General features: G+C 47.3%; 1 pseudogene; it reads right to left on the bottom strand.

Moving 5' to 3' along the window:
- Positions 1 to 3870: 3870 nt before the first annotated feature.
- Positions 3871 to 5298, bottom strand: LOC136159293 (BTB/POZ domain-containing protein 10 pseudogene; annotated as a pseudogene).
- Positions 5299 to 19279: the final 13981 nt, after the last annotated feature.

Below are 19279 nucleotides of genomic sequence, written 5' to 3'. Positions count from 1 at the left end.
GATACCCATTGGTGGTGTATATATCATCACTGATTTATAATTAATAAAATTTAAAATAGACATTTTAGTTTGTATAAGTTGGGAAGAATACTAATTATCATCCAAGCATTGAGTTTTCAAACAGTCTTAAGTCATAGAATTCCTCTTGAAAGAAAGGCATACATGAAATCACCAAAAACAAAAAAAAAAAGAAGAAGTCACTGCTTGAAGATCTACATAGACAATTCTTCATGAAGATGTACAGATGGCCAACAGGTACATGAAAACATACTCAACATCACTAATTATTAGAGAAATGCAAGTCAAACTACAATATGTTATCTCCCCTACAGCATCAGAGGGGCCATCCTCTACATCTACAATGCTCTGAGGCTGTGGAGAAAAGGGAACCCTCCTCCACTGTTGGTGGGAAAGTAAATTGGTGCAGCCGCCATAGAAAACTATATGGAGTTTTCCTAACCAATTAAAAATAGAGCTACCGTATGATTTAGCAATCCTGCTTCTGGGCATATATCTAGAAAAAATTAAAGCTCTAATTTGAAAAGATACATGTACCCTGATGTTCATAGCAGTACTATTCATAACGGCCAAGACAAAAGCTCCAATTCAAAAAGTAACATGCACTCCAGTGTTCAGAGCAACACTATTTATAATAGCATGGAAGCAACCTAAGTGTCCATCAATAGGTTAAAAAAGGTGCGAAACAACTGGCATAGTACCCAGCCATAAAATAATAAAATAATGCTGTTTTTAGCTGCTTGGATTGACATAGAGATTATTGTAAATGAAGTAAGTCAGTCAGAGAAAGACAAATATTGTATGATCTCAATTATATGTGGAATCAAAAAGTAGTACAAATGGACTTATCTACAAAACAGAAACAGACTCACAGACAAAGAAAACAAACTGATGGTACAAAATAGGAAAGGGGAGGAAGGGTAAATGGGAATATGTGATGAGCAGACGCACATTACCATACATAAAATAGATAGACAATCAGGATTTACTGTACAGCACACAAAACTGCATGTATAATCAGTACATTTGGCTGCACACCAGAAACCCACACAATACCGTTAGTCACCTACACTTCAATAAAAACAAACAAACAAACAAAAGAAGTCACTGCCTAATTAATAACAACCTGCTGGAATCGAAGGTGAGGTTATGCTGGAGACATGGGGCTAGAGAACACCACCAGGGGGAACGCTTCTTGCTGGGACGTCACACCCTGAGGAGGGTGATAGAGGAGCCCCGGCCACTTCTCCTGGATCCCAACAGTCCTCACCCTTTGACTTTCTCTCATTTTCAACCTTTTCATATTCCTGGCCTTCCACAGCTCGTTCCACCTGCCTTTCCCTTTATTCTACCCCCAGTGTGTTCTTCAGTCCAAAGAAGTGGTTTCTCCCCTCCCCTCACTCTTTAGCCCCTCTCCTCCCTTAGTCCAGGCTCCAGGCTCTTGCTTTGTCCTCATCTGCCACCTGCATCCATCCCTCCCTTGCTGTGCTCAGCTCCAGAAATGCCAAATTCCTAACACCCAGGACCATCAATGTTGTCTCCCCTCCTTTTCTCCTCTAACAAGCTGCCTCTGAGACACCCAGCAAATGTCCCTGGTCCCTGCACTCCTCTGGGGGTGGGGGAACTGAGCCCTTCTGCAGATTCTCATGGATCTCAGTGAGTAACTCCAATATGCTTTCCAACTCCTGGGCCCACTGCCTCACCTTTTCAGCTGACTCTGCCTTTGCTCCACGATGTAAATATATTGACTCTCTCACCAGGAAGCCCACATCTATCACAATGCCGATACATGCCATGACTATGCTGGTGATACAGGCTCCTTTTGCCATTGCTGAAGCCATGCCTCCAAAAGTTTTCTGCACCTGAACGCTGCCATGAATGAAGGTTTTCCCTTCGGTTATGAAGAACTTGAGTTTGACTGCTAAGGCAGGGCTGCCTTCTATCACCTTGATGAATTGGAAATTCTTCCCAATGATTTCTAGCACTCTGATGAATGATTTATTTGCAAGAATAATATGAACTTTCCTTTTATGGAGTACATCCTTGATTACCTTCCATCTCTTCCTGTCACCAGACAGCAGTTGGGAACGATTTCTGCTGATGACGTGTTTACTTGTTCCACGATGCTGGTGGACACATGGGTCACAGCAGCCGCTATGCCCAGTGCTAACCCAGTGGCCAAGAGAGGCAGAGTGGCCCCCATTGTCAGAGATGCCAGAGTCAGGTGAAGGATGCTGAGGATGCCAGACACAGTGCCAGTGGAGTGGGCTACTACCTTAGAAATCTGCAGTCTTTGTGTACCTTGTCAACTTTGTCTGCAAAAGCATGGAGCTTTTCTGTGTCTTTCTCCAGGTCTTGTTTCATGACAGGAAACTCCTCCAAAACCTCTTTCTGTCCAGCTGGTCTTGTTGGAGTGTGTCTGGGTCCTTTCCACTCAAGTTTGTATTCAGCCTGTTCAGATATTCATGTAGTGCCTTTTCCTCCTCCCTGTAATAATGAAGGTCAAGGAATTAAGACAATTTGTTTGTGTGTAAAAAAAGGCTGGACAGGATCTATTCTGCATAAATTACAGAAATTGTTTAATTAAATGTTTATAAGCATTTCTTTTTACATTAAGCACATATTCGGACATTGTAGATGCTCCATATACTTATTCAATGGTGGAAAAAATAAGCAAAGGTCATATTAGGATTCAGTTAAGGTAGGTATTTGGTAAAGACACTCGGGACAGGCAAAACCATCACTTGCTAGGAGTTGGTAGGGTGGGAACTCCACAGAGAAACAAAGAAAAGTTTGATTTGAGCAGAAAACCCTTCATTCGTGGACCTTAGTGTGTAGTGAGGAGTCAATCTGCTCTTAGCCCTTGATTCTGGGAAGTGGTCTCTAAGTCCCTAGAATATTCTGGCTGATAGGAGTGTTCTCATCTGCTCGGGCCTTTGGCCACTGGACAAACAGGAAATGTGACATTCCTGATGGGGCCTCTGGGTTACGCGGTATCAGTTCTGACCTCTGGACCGCCAGGAGGAGCTGGTGACCACAAGTTAGGATAATTTTTTTTTTTAAAACAATGGAATTTTATTTTTATGAAAAACGAGTTTACAATCATTTAGTAAATGAAGAGCAAACACTTCATATCCTATCCCGTAACTTTAAAAAAATCATTAGTAAATAAATATCTGTGAACAGATTAAGGGAAAGGCAGACTGGATAATAACCCACCTCTGATGTTCACACTCCCTGCATGTGACTCACTTGAAAAGGATGAAAACAGCACTGAGATAACTGATAAGATATGGTTGAATCTCATCCTCATCATTCAAATAAGCCCAGTGATACTCATTTTTTGCTCATCATGGGCAGCAAACTGTACACATTTTACTGAAGGAATACTTTGATAGAAGCACTTATTTAAATTATATTGTGCATCACAACTATTAAAATGGCTTGAACAGTTCCACTTAACCCCCATTTATAAAGTGCAACTATATAATATTCTACATTTTATCTGGGGTGTGATGAATATCTAGACAAAGTACCCCAGCTGCCAATTTCCACCACTTCTGGAAAGATCTAGATGTGTGAGAAAGGACTGTCCCCCATACAAAGAACCAATTCCACAAACCTACTAGTAAACAAATACATTTATATAACTGGAACCTCAGGATGCTAGAGTTGTACCCATTTAAAAAGCCATTCAACTACCTTTAGTCTTTAAAAAAAAGCCTACACTGCAATATCCTAAACATCGTCCTGTGCATCTCACAATGAAGACAGTGGCCTTGCAGTGCTGGATTAGGAGAGTGCAGCATCGCTGTGAAGAGTAGCATGCTATGGTTTCAAGGAACATCACTGTCACAGCATCGGATTCTGTGCATCGGGATCCAGGTCATTGTTGCCAGAAGGGGGATGGATGGGTAGAATATCCAGCTCATCCACTTTGGGAGTCAGATGCATGACTATCAGCTGGTCCTGGGGAATGTCTGCAGCAGCGGCGGCAAGAGTGGTGATAGATATACTCTTCACACGCTGAAAGTCTACATGCCGGCTCTTTCCTTCTTCCTTCTCCCAAGACATTTGAATAAAGGGTCTTTGGACATAGTTGTAAATCACTTCAGGGCGACCCCCAGGCCTTTTCTTTACTTTTACTTTGTAGGTAGGATAACCTTCTATTCCTAGTCTAATCTTCTTAAGACCCCTTTCCTTCAAAACTGATTTGGCTACATCTCTGTTTTCAATGTACTTGAAAAATCTATAAAATTTTGTGCTATAAATAATTTGTGAATATTCTTATCCCATCTGTGGTGGATATTCTTCATCCCAATCAACTACATCATCATCTGTAAGCACCACTATGTGGCATTCACGTTCCCCACTCTGGGCACTGGCTACCATGAGAGGCAGGATCATTTCTTCCAAGTAAAATTCAAACTGTCTTCGAGCACCATCATTTGACAACTCATGCATTAGGGCGCTGAGATCTTTATATTTAATAGTACTATATTCGAAAGAGATACAAAGATAGTCACAAGCTTCTCTCAACTCAGGAATAGATATGCCATCAGGACCACGGATTATTCCTGTTTTATAATAATCCAGAATTGCTCGGAATACAGTAGAGCCAATTCCTTCTGCCACCTCATACTCTCCCTTCTCATTAGAACGTGTTAAGTTATGTTCTCTGCCAGATCCAAACATCCTGCCCAACATTGTGTTTGGCTGTGCAGTAAAAATGGGTGGGTCTACAACAAATCTAGTGTTATCCACTCTAAGTGTCACTCATTCTGATGTTCTTACATTCCGAGCTCCTCCTTTTGCGTTTTCATACACAAACACCATTCCCCCAGACGTCTTACAGCTACTATCTGAACTTGACTGACTACTGTTTCTGCTGCTGTTCCCAGCTCTGCTACTGGATCCATTTGGAGAGGCTTTCTGAGGACAAGGACTGCTTGGACGAGAGGAACTGTGATCTTTTTCACATTTAACATGGTGCTGTCATGTTGGAGAAGTAACATTTCTAATTCAAGGAGTGAGCTGAAATTCTGTTCTTTCATGAGATGAATCTCGTGATCTGTCACTTGACCTTCGTCTATCTCTTGATCTCTCATGTCCCCCACTAGCACCATGCAGACTCATTTTGGTGTGGTCGACAGCTCCTTTAGCAACATGTGAGGGAGTGCTTGAATGATTATGAAGTTTACGAGGTCTACTATGCAATTTCCGATCCCAATTCTCCGGATCACTGGAGTTACTGTCATAGGTATGAGGCCGTCCTGCCATCCCACTTCAAGCTTCCTCACACTACTGCTCTGAAAGCACACATGTAGCACCCATAACCTGTAGACCCCTTTGAGTGTCCAGGCACAGGCCAGGTCAGCGACACCTCGGCTTCCTCCCCAAGTAGATTCCTCCAGAGACGTGTCTGTGGCTGTGGCTGCTCCGGCGGCTGCGGCTACTCGGATAATCTGTTTTTAAGTGGGTGAGATTCCCTGGCAGACAGTGCTCTGTGTGTCCTGCCGCACACTCATTCCAAGGCTGGAAGGTATCCTGGGGACAACGGAAGCTTTGTGTGTGAAACCCTCCCTGTGGCTGAAACTGCATCCTTTCCTGTAATAAGCCATAACCGGGATGACAATATCTTCAGTGAGTTCTGAGAATCTTTCAGGGAATTCTCAAACCTGAGGGTGATTATGGGAACCCCCAAACTTGCTACTGGTGTTAAATGTAAGGACAGTTCTGGGAACTGTGCTCTCAGGTTTAGCAGGTTGGCTAACTCTGCATACTTAGGGAAAAAAAAAGTCAGAGGTAGAAGGCACCTTCAAGATCATTTTGCCTGGCATCTGCTGTCTTCCAAGGCTTGTGCCCTTGATCTTTCCATTGAAAAGTCACTGGGTCCATCCACTTCCCCAGCTGACAGGGAATCAAGAGATGTGCTGTGAGCCCTGGTCCCCTTGGACTCTCCAGCTCACCTCACTGACTCCTCACCCATCACCCAGCATCCTTGACCTCTCAGATGTTACATGTTAGCTGGTAAATGGGCCTGCACCCCAAGGCCATGTTCAACTTTATACACCCTCTCCAAGACTCAAGAGACTTTAGGAAACATCCATCTGAATTGTTAATCCTGAAGAGACTGGCACTTGCACAACTGGTGGAGGAAGTGCTTTCCTCTTGGGTGGGGATGCGTGAGGCTCCTCAGAATCCCTCAAATGACACACAATCGCAGCCACTCACTGTGAGCCTGGAGGGCTCACTGAGCCACACGGCCTTCCCACTGTCAGGGCCGCTCCACGTAGACTAGAAGAGGGTCCCAGATGGAGTGAGAACCCAGGTCCCAGGCAGGGGGTGGAGGACATGATCACCCAGGGCCCTCTAGCCCAGCGTGAGGGGATCCCTTCAGGGAAGAAAGAAATGTCCCCTCTCCCACTCCCAGAACCTCTGCTAGCGTCACAGCCCCTTCAGTCCTATGTCCATGGGGCCCACTCTCCTCATTCTAGTCCTGGTTCTGCTGCCCAAGCCTGCCTACTCATCCTCCAACCTGGACCCCCTGCTCTACCCTGACTCCTGGGTCTGACCCTGCTCCAGGCTTCTCTGGGCCTTTGGACTAGATGAATGCATTTGCTTCCCCACCTCTGACCTGCATTTCACTCTGAGGACATCACCATAGTCCAACAGATTGAATTGCTATTCCCACTGGACACAGGACAGATCTGAGACTCCAAGACATAAGCCCAGAGCCCCAGAGCTGGGCAGGACTAGAGCCAGGACCCCACCAGATCCACCCAGTTCCTCTCCAGCCTCTCCACTTTATGGGCCAGTTGGATCTTGCAGGGTTGGTACAGTTCCTACGATGGGAAAGGAAAGGACTCTAGTCAGAATCCCCAGGAACACAAAAGGATGTTGGCAGGATTGACTGACTTGCTCAAACATGAGCCCTGCTTTGTCCTCATCTCTAGGAAAAAGATCCTTGGCCCCTATCTCTTCCCAAGAAGTTTTTTTTCAAAGTTAATGTTAACTGAGCACCTACTCTGTGTCAGCCATCACGCAAAGCACTTTGCATGCATGATCTCAGTGTCTTCACAATAAAACTGAACAGATGAAGAAACTAAGGCCGAGAGTAGCTCAGTAACATGTCCAAGGTCACATAACCTGACCCTGTAGCAGGTTTCACCTCTTCTCACCCCGAGGCCATTCACTGCCAGCAAATGACATGAAGGAAGCACTGCTATTGGGATCTTGAGAAGGAACATGCTTGACTCCAACTATAGGATGCTGCCTGGAGGAGGTGTGCCTGCCAGGAGGAACCTAGCCTGGGGCAGAGGGAGCTGAGTGACGTTCCTGGTTACCTGGGTAAATTGTCCTTAGCCACAAATCTCTCCCAGTTTTGGAGTAGGAACTTCAGTTTCTTTTTTGTGATGTGGGAAATCTCAATGACTACTCGAAAAGCAGTTTTGCTCTCTAGAGGGAAAAAGAAAAGGATAAAATTAGAAGAAATTGCAGTAGAATGTAAATGGTGTTGAGTAGTTTGCTCCTTGGAAGAAAAGTTATGGCCAACCTAGACAGCATATTAAAACCAGAGACATTACTTTACCAACAAAGCTCTGTCTAGTCAAAGTTATGGTTTTCCCAGGAGTCATGTATGGATGTGAGAGTTGGACTATAAAGAAAGCTGAGCGCCGAAAAATTGATGCTTTTGAACTGTGGTGTTGGAGAAGACTCTTGGGAGTCCCTTGGACTGCAAGGAGATCCAATCAGTCCATCCTAAAGGAAATCAGTCCTGAATATTCATTGGAAGGTCTGATGCTGAAGCTGAAACTCCAAACCTTTGGCCACCTGATGGGAAGAACTGACTCATTTGAAAAGACCCTAATGCTGGGAAAGATTGAAGGTGGGAGGAGAAGGGGAAAACAGAGGAAGAGATGTTTGGATGGCATCACCAACTCAATGGACATGAGTTTGAGTAAACTCTGTGAGTTGGTGATGGACATGGAGGCCTGACGTGCTTCAGCCCATGGGTTGCAAAGAGTTGGACACGACTGAGCGACTGAACTAAACTGAACTGAAAATGTGTTAAAGGTCCATCTTCCTGACCAAAGGTCCCTGGTATCATGGGAGGGGATATATGTGTCCCCTCTGCCCCAATTCTTATGCTGAAGCTCTGACCACCCCTCCCTGAGGACTGAGGTGGCACAGTCCAGACCTGAGTTCAGTTCAGAGTCCCCTGACCCTTGCAGAGTGGCTGAGGAGGAGGGGGTGGCAGGGCGAGAACTGGAGGAAACAGCCTCTTGGTGACACTCCAGGGTCTGGGAGCAGAAGGAGGCTTGGAGCAAGGGAGAGGGCAGGAGGAGCTCCAGGGATGTTGGGGGACCTCCTCTCCCTCTCCCGCCTGATCTTGGGGATCCCCATCAGCTGTCCCCCTCACCGTGGGCTGTCTTGGCCTCACTTCTGCGTCCCTTGCTGGGTGGCAGTGGGGGAGGAAGGTGGCACCGTGCTGCGGTGCCCTGAGGATGGGTTTGGGATTGATGCTGTATGGATAGGACCCCGAATGTGGGGGCTCCCCTGGCCTCTCTGGAGAGCTCCAGAATGCTCAGCCACCCCCTTCTTGGTTTTTGATTCCTTTGTGGGTTGTCTCAGCCTGGAGGCACCACCCTCGATTCTGGATCACAAGTGGAAACCAGTCAGACAAGTGATAGCTGACTACCTGAGCAGTACAAGAGGTCTATTGAGCTCATGGTGGCAGCAGCAGCGTCTTGGAGATGTCGCTTCGGCTCACCCGTCCAAGTCAGGCTGGAAGGAGGTATGGCTTCACCCTTGGGGGAGACAAAACAGACTGTGGGCTAGATCACGTGTGAGCAGGGGCTGCAGGGAGCAGAGAGGTGGGAGTTCTCTGGTGGGTCCCCTGGGACGGCCACCATTGCCACCGGGGACTTAACCCTCTGTGTTTCTCTGTTCCCTGGACTCTGCTGCCTGTTAGTTAAGACAAGTCACTCACCTCCAAAGCTCCTTCCAAGCTGAGTCAGAGTCCTGCTCTCCTGTTGGGGCCCAGGGAGAAGGTAATCAGACAGGAGACAGCCATCTGTGAAGTTAGAGGAGCAATAAAACCAGAGACAGAAGAGCACATAGAAAGGAACATAGAAAGGAATACTCTGGAAATTATGGGAGGTGGGGACACCTGTGCCACTAATTGGTAATAACTAATATTGATTCAGTGTCTATGATGTGCAGGCTCCTGAAACTCACCTATAGGTCAGCCCAAGATTTCATGCTGTTGCCAGAGTCTGGACTTGAATCCAAGTCTTTCTGATTCAAATAGCATGTTAATGATAACTATGCTGTACTCTGAACAATATACAAAAATACCTACCTGGGGATATATGTTAATTGGTAAGTGACTCTTTTTATTCCAAAATGATGTCTTGCTCCCTGTGCTTGAGTCTCTGCCTTGATAAAGTTTCTGGAGCTGCAGCTCCCACAGCTCACATCCTCCTTAGGAGCCTTTATCCCACAAGCCCCATCCCTGCAGCCCTGCTCTGGGCCGCTGAGGACCTGGATGTTGCCCAATCCTCTCTGCTGTCCTCCCCTGACTGTTGTGCTTTAGGTTGTTTCTAATTATTTGTGTAAATAATAGTGTAAAGAACACTCTTCCTGTATGAAACTTTGCCTGTACTTGTGACTGCGTCCTTAAGCTGGTTCTGGAAGTTGAATGATTTGGTAAGCGCTCTAAACATTTTAAATGTTTTCATACGTAGAGTCGCTCTCTTGTCCCAAAACATTGCACCAATTTATTACAGTTATATTCATATATGAGACTGTCGATTCTTTCAATCTTCCCAATCCTCAGAAGTCTCTACTTTAAAACAGATCTTTATAGAGAGAGAATTTTTTAATTCTGTTTGGGATTACAGTCCCTTGGTAGGTGATGAAAGAAAACAAACATTGATTACATTCAGCAGCATTGTAAGAAGACAAAAGTGCATTTATCAACTACTCCTGAGACCTGACTGAAATGATAGTAAACATGCTTACAGGTATAATAATTGCTACCGATAGGAGGAGTCTTTGTGCTTGTGATCTTTGCTCTGAACTGATAGTTGATCTAAGACTTTACCAAATATAATTTGGATTATTGCAGTAACCCTTGAGATACATACCCTTACTCCCTTCCTTTTCTCATAGATGTTATGTCACTTGCAAAAGGTCAGAAATCTTGTCCATGGCACACTAGGTTTCAACCCACTTACTGGGCTTAAGAACCCATACCTCGCCTCTTGGTACTCTGCTGCTAATACAAAGCCAGGAATGTGGGCAATAGGAGTCCAGAGTCTTCAGAAATAGTTTGAAGACTGACTGGATGAAGAAGTGACTGCTGAATAAAGAGGAGTGGAGGGAAGAGATGGGGAGAAGGTGTACAGGCAAGAGGGATGCTTGCTTAGAGCAACAAGGGAGTGACACAGAAGGAGAGAGCAGGGGACAGCCTCAGCAATCTGCATACTATCACATATTCACGCAAATCCACACCAGAGGGAGGGAAACCGGGATTCAGAGACCCCAGAATAAACATTTCTGTATTCTGGAATTTAGGGGTCCTCAGGCAAGCACTCTAGAGCAAAGTTTACCAGTCAACTTTACTCCCTCTTAAATATGAATGGGTAATCCAGGGTCAGATACATGGAAACGATGACAGTGTGGGAAAGGGTGACTGAGATAAACAGATGAGAAATGACACCAGAAGAGATGGATGGATGATTTTGAAGCCAGAAAATAATTTTAAAAACTTGAACCCAGGTAGTTAAGTAGATTAGAAAGGATTTTTATTCATAAAATGCACTGAGATGCACTGAGAATAGGGAAAAAATGAAACAGACAAAAAAAATCTTGGGACTTAATAAGTGTTTACAAAACAAGTCTAAAGAAAGATCAGAAAAGAAGGTCAAAAAAGCTTCCAGAGATTTTTTTTTTTTAATAACAGAAGAAATGGAGCTAAATGGAGAACAGAAAAGTTGCTATTCCCAATCGTTCCTTAGAAAGGTACTTGAGAGTGAGGTGCAGAGGGAAAGAAAATGTGTGTGTGTGTGTGTGTGTGTGTGTGTGTGTGTGTGTGTGTGTGTGATAATGCGAAGGATAACCAAGAGAAAGAAAGATTCCTAAATGTGATCCAGGAATCAGGAACATCAACCCAGAGAGAAGGGAATCCAAGGATCACAGCTGGGCACATAGCAGATCTAGAGAGAAACCAGTTCAGAATGGGGTGCAAAGTCCAGAGTCTGTGGGGACAGGGGACTCGGTATCATATGAGGCACAGGTGCAAAGAAATGGAGGAAATTTGAAGATAGACAGTGCAAGGGGTGAAAACAAAGGCAATTCAAAACATCACGAAAAACTAAAGCTATGCCAAAATGTATGTGCAAACGCAGAGTATTAATACAAGTTACTCAAGAGAAAATATTTAAAACGTCACAAAAATGTAAATTGTCTTCTTTGACTTTTAACTTTTAGAACAAAGCATTTAAATATGAGAACTAAATTTATTTGCTGTCAATCAATATAAATATTAAATCACACTTCTAAAAGTTGGGAGCTGAAGCACTGAAGGGAGAAAGAGAAATAGTCTCATTTTACATAGTGGGGAATCAAGAAACACCAGTTGAACCTGAGGGCCTAAGAAAGAATGGCACAAATAAAGTGCATATAACCACAAAGTTTTCTAATAGAAGATGTAAGATGAGTGATATAATGATATTAGAAGAAGATGGAGAAGGATGTAAGAAAAGATATAAAAATAACTGAAATCATTTCTTCCCTGGTAAGAAGTAAGTTAATAGTATCCAACTTTTTTAAATTAGGAAAAGAAAAATATGATGCTTAATATTTATTAGCTATTGTGGTTGACGCTGCCGTACTTTGCACCAGGCAGCATTCTAGGTACTTCTCAAGCATCCACTTATTTTTAGTTCTCTCAATGACCCTGTAAGTAAGGAAATTATCTAAGGATATTGCTGAATTACCTAAAGAAAAGGAAACATCTAAAAGTGCTTTTTACTACGAAGGGGTTTCCAGAACCCTCTGTATAAACTGATTTGTTTTAAACATATGCATTTAGTATTTTGGATTTTTTAATTTTATAAAAGCAGAAGTCACTTCATAGTAGTTAGTAACCCATAAGAATGGGTTGATTTCTGGCGCCACCACATAAAACTGGTGGAAGCAATTGGATTAAGAGACAATAAGAAGTAAGCCTGACACCTGATGTGACAACTGTCAGTTTAGGAGGCATGTTTGTGATGATGAAGCCAAGTTCTCTAGGAAAAGGAAGGATGATAATACATGTAAACCAGGAAAACCACAGTGAACTGTGGCCTTAAACAGATACATCATCTAGCAGCAGCTTGCCCACAAACCTGTGCACCCATGGGCTTCTGTCCACGCAAAGGAAGCAAGACTCCTTGAAGGGGAGGTCAGTTCCACAGGTCGGCATCTATATCCACAGGTCGGCATCTATACACCCCCAAAGGCAAAGATTCTCTTGGAAATGTTCAGAGCAGCATTTAGAAGGGGCACCCACATAAAATGAACTTCGAATATGCTTGCAATGTGAGAGACCTGGGTTCAAGCGCTGGGAAGATCCCCTGGAGAAGGAATGGCTGCCCACTCCAGTATTCTGGTCTAGAGAATTCCATGGACAGAGGAGCTGGGCTCCTCTGACAGTCCATGGGATCACAAAGAGTCGGACCCCACCTAGCAACTTTAACAGAATCACATAAAATAATGCTGCTGACGATGGAAAGTGAATACTATGATCATGTTTCATTGGGTCAAGTTGAGTCTAAGAAAGGCCATGAGTTCATAATAATTCAAACAGAAGAGTTTATATCAAGTGTGGCTAAGAAGGGAGACACAAAGCTTACAAAAGGTAACTATGCTGCAAAGAGGAGTAAGTGTAGTGGGAAATAGTTCATTGTTAATTGAATTTAATAATAAGAGGAGTCTGAAAATCTATGCATATATTCCCTTCTGTCTATTTATGTGACCATTAAAAAGGACTGAGAAGGAAAGAATACCCCCGACATCCTGAGGCTGGCCTGGTATCACAACAGGGCGATGCTCTTCTCCCATTGGATGTAAAGGCTCTCACAGAACTCCAGCCTCACACAGGGTCACCCTGACAGCAGGAGCAAAGGAGACAGCAAACACCCATCACTGGCCCTCACCCACACCTCGCCCCCTCCCTTGGGTGAAAAGCGTGACTGCTCCTTCATTACCAATTACACCTTAATGCTCACTCTGGTCTCCCCCCTCCGTAGGTGAGTTACTGAGACCCCCCACTTAGAGGAGTGCCCCTCATTTTCCATGTCACCTGATCTAGAGTGGATCCATTTCCTTAGTGAGTGAGTGAAAGTCTCTCAGTCATGTCCAACTCTTTGCGACCCCGTGGACTATAGAGTCCATGGGATTCTCTAGGCCAGAGTACTGCAGGGGGTAGCCTTTATCTACTCCAGGAGATCTTTCTGACCCAGGAATCAAACTGGGGTCTCCTGCATTGCAAGCAGATTCTTTACCAACTGAGCTATCAGGGAAGCCCCCATTTCCTTAGAACCTCCCCCAAATCCCCTCCCCTGAGCCCCCATCCGAGAATCGTTCTGTCACCTTCTCTCTGTGATGCCTGGGGCTGTCCTGCAGGAAGAGTAACATCAGCTTGTTCACTAGGGAGTGTACCTGGTGGTGGGGCTGGAGGCACTGAGTGTGTGGGTGAGAGAGAACTCGCGCGGGCAGGTCTACCTTGAAGCAGGTGCGAGAGGACAGCTGGCTGGTCCCATGCCGCCCGCCCCGTCTGGAAGCGGCATGACGCGGGAGCCGGGGCAGCCGAGTGACATCATGAAACACGAGGACCAAGAGCCAAGGCAGAGAGAAGAGGAGGGCTTGGGCAGAAAGGGCTGGATCCTGGATGATGCCAAAACTTTGTAATCACATCTGAACCCTCGACCTCATCCTTCTGTCCTTCCCTCCCATTCTTGGCCTAGTCATGACTCTTGTCTGGGGCCTCAGCTGGGTGTGGACGCTGATAGTCCTTCCTCTGCTGGATTCCTGTCCAGGGCTTCCTCCTTTGTTAGCCTCTGATTGGTCCCTTTCTGGAAAGGCTGTTGGTGGGAGAGGGGAGGACCCCGGAGAAGCCTGTCCCTGCCAAGGTGCATGGCCAGTCATGTATCCCTCCCCTCCTTATGGGCAGACAGATTCTCCCCAAGCATCTCCCTCATGTGCCTGCAGTTATCCTTCCTGGGAAGGGAAAGGGGAGTTAAGAAAGTCCCTAGCCCAGCAGCCAGACCCTCCCGACTGCCCCAGCTCCTGTCTTTGTCACACTCTCTGTCTCCACAGGGCCTGCTGCAGGACTCTGACTCCTCACTTGGCACAGGCTGCCCCTCCCCATGAAACGTGTTTCCCCACTGGCCACACTATGTGACGGGTTACTTGTCCCTGGAGGCCCAGCTCCAAGCCTCCCTCTGCCACCTTCCCCCAGTTCCTTTCCAGGTCCTCCTGAAGGTCACACTTCCTTGGTCATGGTTCGCTTATTGCTCAGTTTCCCCAGGTCTGAGAACCCTACCCACATCATCAGGGGCCCTGTCCGTTCTCTGCTGCTCCTCCAGTCCAGGACCTCTGAGTACCTTCACCCACCTGGGCACAGCCTGGCCAAAATATGAGGGGTGGGACCCCTTCTGGGGACATGAAACAACCAACTTCTCAATGACAAGCACAACCCCAGTTCCCCCTGTGAAAGTTAGAGAGGGAGGGAGCGTAGAAGGGGGAGAAAGAGGAAGAGAATGGAGAAGAGGTGGAGAAGAAACTAAAGATCCTAATCAATCATTCAAAAGAATCCAACGTAAACCAGGCAGAAAAAACTGAAGGGACTGAAGGAAGCATTAAAAATAACATTGATTTGAGAAAACCTTTCTAAATACACACATTCCACAAGACATAAAGGAAATTCTGACCTAATGGACTCTTGGAAATTAAAATTGCCATGAATCTCATAAACCAGGTCAGAAAAAACATCCACAACCACAGGGAAAAATGGAAATCAGCTTTTAAAACCTTATTAAGAGAATAGAACAACCCATTCCCCAGGAGGTAGCTTGCCCAGGGTCACACAGCTCTCTGTGGGCAGAGAGGAGGCCAAGACCAGGCCTTTGGACATGGGTATGAGGGAGGGGTGGGAACGTGGTTTTAATAACCCAACGTTTCTAGGGTTGTCTCTTCTGGTGAAAAACATAGATCTAAGCTCATGCCCGTCCTGTTATACTGATGTCTGTAGAGTTTGGCTTTTTATCTTAATATTGCCACACTGGGATTGCATGTGGACCTTGTGCGGTGAGCCCTTCTCACTTCTTCCAGCAGGGCTATCTTCCCCACACAGGACCACCCATCACCCACATCCTGAGCAGAGGGCTCGGTGAACACAGGAAGCCAACGCCCTTTGACTCCCCACATGGTGTCCTGTCCATCTCCAGGCCGCAGTCTCCCCCAGGGCCCGGCACTAGGCCTGGCACTCAGAGGCAGGGTATTTCACAAACCCAGATTCCTTGTAACTGAAAAAACTCCCCTGTCCCCCATCTCCCCAGCCTAGCTCCCGGGGCAGCTTCAAGGAGGCCAGGCTGTAGCAGGCGACGCTCTGACTCCCCTGTCCTCCTCCACCCGCTCTGCTTCCTCCAGTTTCCCAAAGTACTGAGCACACCCAACACCCACCTTCCCCCTGGGCTCACCGCTCACGTCTCAGGGGTCCATGTCCTGAGCTGAGCCCACCGGAATGGGTGCCGCCCTCCCTCTGCTCTGTTCAGGGGCCCTCGGCTGGGAGGAAGCTCTCAGACACACCTGCCTTCACATCCAGGCTCTGCCCCTGCTTCACCTGCTGCCGCAGCCATGACCTCACCTCTCTGAGCTTCCAGTTCCCTTCTTTGTCAACTAGTGACATCATCCTTTCTCAGACATTCATCCTGAGGGTGGGGAGATGGGCAGGCCCCTCCCCTCTGCTTACCCAGGCGTTTTCCTCTGACTGAGTGTGAACAAAATCCAGATGTTCTCAGCTGTGCAGATGCAGCCTCCAGTTGTGTATCTCTGCAATGACTACACACACCCTCTGTGCCCAGATATACTCTGGGAATCAAAACTGAAAACAAAGCTGGCACTTCTGAGTGGTTCACGTCAAACAAACACCCTGCCCACCAGGCCCCGCCCTGGGACTATTTCCACCTCCATCTGACCCCCTTAGAGAAAGAAACCCAGTCCTGACATTGCACAACCTTCTTGACACAGTCCACTCCGTCTCAGGCTCCATGAAGGAAGACCTGCCAACAACACACTGTGAGTCCCTCGGCAAATCACTGCCCACCCACTTCCATCTTCTCACCCCTCCAACCTCACACTCACCAGCCTGCCTGCCTCATTCACCTTCATGTCTCCAGCATGTGGTCCAGTCCTGGAACAGACCAGTTGCTCAGTGCATACTGGTCATACTCTGCTGCTGAGGACCACATCCAGGTGGCTTCTAGGATTTGGTCACACTTCTAGGTTCTTCTGCCAGAGACAGCTGCTGCATCTAACTGGGAGAAATGCTTTCTGAAAAGCCCAAATCTGGCATCACCTCCTCTGAGAAGGCCTCCATGACCTCACCTGTTTCACCTCCCAGGCTCCTCTGTCCCTGGGATTCTCCATAGTTTGGTCTTAAAGCCAACTGTTATGAATCTGTTGTGTTTTGCAGGTAAGGGCGCTGAGAGGAGGGACAGGTGGGCGCTTTGTTCCAGCAACGCAGGGACTTGTGTTTGGTGGGAGAGTGTCAGCAGCTCACGTCCTGCAAACATTCACTTGACACCCTATTCCCAGGGCTCAGGCCAGGACAGACACCCCAGAGCCCAGACACAGAGGAGTCAGGGGCTCACGGGCAGCTGCCCCGCCCCCTGACCTGCGCAGGTCCGCCCCTCCCCCTCAGGGGCCGCCGGGACTACAGGACGCCTCCGCCCCGGGCTCGGGGTCCTCTGGGGACAGCTGGCTCTGGGTGTCACCCCTACAGAAGGGACACAGGGAGGAACAGCGGGAGGCAGGGGTTTTCCTGCAGGGAAAATCAGAGCACAATCACCCCTCCCACCTGCTCACTTTAATCCTCAGGCAGAAATCCAGGAAGCGGGGGTGGGGGGGGGGAGCGGGTGTCACTTGGACCTCCCCCGGGGGACACCTGCCTGCGTGAGAGCGCCCAGGCCCCACTTCCTCAGCGCCTCCACCACAGGACCACTGGGGGCCCTGAGCCGGTGGTGGGCGTCCCGGGAATCACTTCCCCGGCGGGCAGCCCCTGCATCAGGCCTGGATGCCGATGATGACGTCCGTGATCTTCAGGTCCCTCTCCTCCAGGTGGGTCAGCACGACTGCCCAAGAAGACCTTGGTCTGGTCCATGTGGTACAGGTTGCTCTTGAGCTCCAGGGCCTTGATCTAGAAGAGGAGAGCTGGCCGCTGACCACATGCCACCCCAGCCACCACAGATTCCTAGGGAAAGGCCAAGGCCTTGGATCGGTCTTGATGCTCTGCAGGCAGACTTCTCCTGGTGCAGGGAAAGCCGGGTCAGGGGATGCCAGGCAGGCGGCACTTGGGGGCCAGCACGGGCCAGGTAAGGAGTCAGACTTGCAGAGAAACACAGAACCTGGGCCCTGAAGGGATCTTACCTGCTGGCATGTCTGTCCCCATGCACTTCTAACAAAGGTGGCAGCGGACATCGGGGCTTCGGTAGCATTACCCTAGTTAATTAGAGAAAGTGTGTTTCTTTAAACAGGTAGTTTAAACACAAGAGGGGCTTCGACATACTTACGAACCTAAGGAGTGAAGCAGGGGAAGCCAAGAAAGTGGGGCCAGGTGCAGGATGGCACGCAAGGGCCACAGGATGAGTCTCTCATCAACAGCTGTCATTGATGAGGTGGCTGGGCCCAGACTGGGTGTAACCCAGCATCCAAGTGTAACCAGTTGTTAGACACTCTGTGCAAGCAACACAATTTTCCTAGAAGAGCCAGCTTTCGTCTAAGCCAGGACCTCCACAGGCTCACGACACTCCTGTTCAATTGGGTCCAAGCCCTGGGATCCAGTCACTGGAGGCTGGGTGCCAGGTCGTATGCAGTCAGCTCTGCCACTTGCTGCCCATAACATTGGCAGTAACAAAGTAAACGATGCCTACAGGTGTGGCCCTCACCCAGGGGGCTATGCCAAACTCCCTACAATTCCCCAACCCTCACCCGCAGATATCCAGAGATGTCTGGAAAAGGCAGCCCCAGAGGCTTGGGAGGTAGGAGGGGGCTCAAGGGAGAGAAGCTCATATCAAAGATCTTGAAGCCAGCAATGTCCAGGATCCCTATGAACGAGACGCCCTGTCTCTTGGTCTTGTCCAGAGCCTTGTTGATGTACAGGACCAGCCCATGGAACAGGCGCTCATAGGTGGCCTTGGCCAAAGCCTCGGTGGCAAAGTCAGCCTGCAGGGACACCTGGGGCGGGTGGCAGTGGCGGGGGGATGGATCAAACACAGGGAGCCTTGAAGCGCTCATTCCCTTTACCCCAACAATGTCATCTGCAGGGCCCAGCCCCAGAAAAACAGCCTCAAAGATGAGGAGAAAACTTCATACACAAATATGTTCACTGCAGTGTTATTTAAAATGAAGGAAGTTGCAAGAGCCTAAACTTCCAACAATATGGGCAGAGAAAACTTAGACATTTGCAAAGTGTTAGTCATTCAGTTGTGTTCAAGTCCTTGTGAAGCCACAGACTATAGCTGGTCAGACTCCTCTGTCCATGAAGTTCTCCAGGCAAGAATACAGGAGTGGGTTGCCATTCCCTTCTCCAGGAAGTCTTCCCGACTAAGGGATATGAACTTGGGTCTCCTGCATCGTGGGCAGATTCTTTAGGGTCTGGCCACCAGGCAAAGACCTTTTTAAAATATAGGGATAAACTAAAGTATGTACAGAAGAAATGACAAGATTTTTGAGGTTTGCTTCTAAAAACACAGCTGCACTGTAGGGAGCTATCCAATAATCTTACTGGGGAATTATTTTACTTCTTTAGGTTTTACCCCATTTCCTGAATCTGAACTGTTAGTTGCAGTGTTTTCATAATGAAATATACAGCTTCTTTAATTATCAGGTTAAAGAATGGTTGATCATAACACGTCTGCTGTCTTTCAAAAACAATGTCCCTATCTTTGGAGGGAGGGCTCTGCCCAGAGTCAGCTGTCATCAGCGGTAT

This window comes from Muntiacus reevesi, chromosome 1 (genome assembly GCF_963930625.1).
Source record: "Muntiacus reevesi chromosome 1, mMunRee1.1, whole genome shotgun sequence".
Lineage (NCBI taxonomy): Eukaryota > Metazoa > Chordata > Mammalia > Artiodactyla > Cervidae > Muntiacus > Muntiacus reevesi.
The sequence above is the reverse complement of the archived record's forward strand: the minus strand, read 5'-3'. Positions and strand labels throughout refer to the sequence as shown.